Source organism: Callospermophilus lateralis, chromosome 15 (genome assembly GCF_048772815.1).
Source record: "Callospermophilus lateralis isolate mCalLat2 chromosome 15, mCalLat2.hap1, whole genome shotgun sequence".
NCBI classification, from domain to species: Eukaryota; Metazoa; Chordata; class Mammalia; order Rodentia; family Sciuridae; genus Callospermophilus; species Callospermophilus lateralis.
The window spans coordinates 58,841,056-58,844,306 of record NC_135319.1 but is presented as its reverse complement, the minus strand read 5'-3'; positions in this window follow the sequence as shown (position 1 = coordinate 58,844,306).

Here is a 3,251-nt window from a genome sequence, read left to right as displayed (position 1 = left end):
CGTTTTAAAAACATTACAATGTGAATTCTAGTGAGGCATGGAAATTATAAAAAAATTGTCTATTAAAGACAGATAAAATGTTTTTATTTTCATTTTCTCATAGCAAATATATATAAAGAAGAATGCAAAGGTATTTAATTTGTCTACCATTGGTAAAGACAATTCAGGAAAGTATATGCTTTTAAAAAAGAGACTATAACCAGAATTTTAGAATGATCTTAGTAGACAAATTTGAACTTTTGAAAGAATAAAGCAGAGCTTTTAAATTTGATATTTCAAACAAATAGAAAAAGATGAAATGTAATAAAACCAATTCAACCTTATGTTACCATTTTTTCATATTTACTTCTAATTTTTTAAAAAAATATTTATTTTTTTAGTTATAGGTAGACACAATATCTTTATTTTATTTTTTTATGTGGTGCTGAGGATTGAACCCGGTGCCTCATGCATGGTAGGAGAACGCTCTACCTCTGAGCCACAACCCCAGCCCTCAAAATGTTTTTAGATTATAAGCATTTATTTTTTAATTTGTTCTAATTAGTTATACATGACAGTCAATCCATTTTGACACATTGTACACAAATAGAGCACAACTTCTCATTTCTCTGGCTGTACATGGCGCAAATTCACATGGGTTGTGTAATCATATAGATACATAGGTAATAATGTGTCTCAATTCTACCATCCTTCCCACTCCCACGTCCCATCCCCTCCCCTCACTCCCCTCTGCCTAACTAAAACTTCCTCCATTCTTCCCTACCTCTCACCCCCATTATGGATTAGAAAACATTTGAACTTTGGTGTTTTGGGTATGATTTATTTCATTTAGCATGGTATTTTCTAGTGCCATCTGTTTATTGGTAAATGCCATAATTTCATTCTTCTTTAAGGCTGAGTAATATTCCATTGTGTATATATATACCACATTTTCTTTATCAATTCATCTGTTCGAAGACACCTAGTTTTTTCCATAGTTTAGCTATTGTAAATTGAGCTGCTATAAACATTGATGTGGCTGTGTCACTGTAGTATACTGATTTTAAGTCCTTTGGATATAAAGCAAGGAGTGAGATAGCTGGATCAAATGGTGGTTCTATTCCAAGTTTTTTTTGAGGAATGTCTATACTGTTTTCCATAGTGGTTGCTCCAATTGGAATTCCCACCAGCAATGTATGTGTGTGTACCTTTTCCCTCACATCCTTGTCAATATTTATCGTTGCTTATATTCTTGGTAATTGCCCTTCTTATGGGAGTGAAAAGAAATCTTAGAGTAGTTTTGATTTGCATTTCTCTAATTGCTGGAGATGTTGAACATTTTTTCATGTATTTGTTGATTGTTTGTATTACTTCTTCTGTGAGGTCTCTGTTTTGCTCCTTAGCCCATTTATTCATTGGAATAATTATTTTTATGTGTTAAATTTTTTGAGTTCTTTATATATTCCTAGAAATTAGTGTTTCTATCTGTGGTGCACGTGATAAAGATTTTCTTCCATTCTGTGGGATCTCTCTTTATGTTATTGAATGTTTCCTTTGCTGAGAAGAAGCTTTGTAGTTTGAATCCATCCCATTTATTGATTCTTGATTTTACTTCTTGTGCTTTAGGAGGTTTATTAAGGAAGTCAGAGCCTAATTCAACATGATGAGTATTTGGGCCAACTTTTTCTTTCAAAAATGCAAATTTTTTTTTACCACATACACATCAGTCATAATGGTAGATATTAAGAATACAAACAACAATAAGTGTTGGTGAGGATGTGGGGGAAAAAGACACACTCATACATTGTTGGTGGGACTGCAAATTGGTGCAGCCAATCTGGAAAGCAGATTGGAGATTTCTTAGAAAACTGGAAATGGAACCACCATTTGAACCACCAGCTATCCCACTCCTCAGTCTGTACCAAAGAACTTAAAAACAGCATACTACAGGGACGTAGCCACATCAATGTTTATAGCAGCATAACTCATAATAGCTGAGTTGTGGAACCAATTTAGGTACCCTTAAGTAGATAAATGAATAAAGAAAATGTGGTATATGTACACAATGGAATATTACTATTCAGCATTAAGAGAATAAAATCATGGCATTTGCAGGCAAATGGATGGAGTTGAAGAATATAAAACTAGTGAAGTAAGCCAATCCAAAAAAAGATGCTGAAAGTGTTCTCTAATATAAGGATGCTGATACATAATGGATTAGGGAGGAGGAGCATGGGAGGAATATAACTCTACATAGGGCAAATTGGAGGGAAGGGAAGGGAGAGGGTAAGGGAGTAGGAAAGACCATGGGATGAGGTGGACATCATTACCTCAAGTATATGTATGAAATCACAAATGATGTCACTCCAATTTGTGTACAACCAGAGACATGAAAAATTGTGCTCTATATGTGAATACGAATTGTAATGAAACCTCTGTCATATATAACAAATTAGAATTAAAAATCTATATAATGCTTTTGCTAGTATGACTATTTTGACAAAGTTAACGTTAATTCTGCCTAAGAGCATGGGAGTTCCTTCCATCTTCTAGGTTCTTCATCAGTTTCTTTCTTTAGTGTTCTGTAGATTTTATTGTACAGATATTTGCATCTTTTTCTAGGTCGAATCCTTTTTTTCTGTCATGAATTTTAGAAATTTGAGTTTTCTCATCATTAGTGTAACTAAGTGTTTTTCAATATTGTTAATTTTCAAAGAATAAACTTTTTATTTTGTCAACTTTTTAAATTGTTTATTTTGTTTCGATTTCATCTCTGATTTTAATTATTTCTACTACTTTTGGTGTTGATTTTCTCTTCCTTTTTAGAGCTTTGAGATGTAATGTTAGGTCATTTATTTGTTCACTTTTTATTCTTTTAGTGAATAAGTTCAATGCAATAAACTTTCCTCTTAGCACTGTCTTCATAGTGTCCCAGACATTTTGGTATGTTGTATTTGTGTTCTCATTTACTCTAAGAATTTTTTATTTTTTCCCTGATTTTTTCTACTATCCATTTGTCATTCAATAGCATATATTTTAATATCCAGGTATTGGAGTAGCTTCCAGATTTTTATGTTATCATTGGTTTCTCCTTTCATTCCATTATGATTTGATAGAATGCAGGGTAGTAATTCTATTGTATTTGCTGAAGGTTGCTTTGTAGCATAACCTATGATCTATTTTAAAGAAGAATCCATATGCTTCTGAGAAAAAAGTGTCTTCAGTCCTTAAAGGATGAAATACTCCCTGTATTGGTCAATGTGAACCCTCAA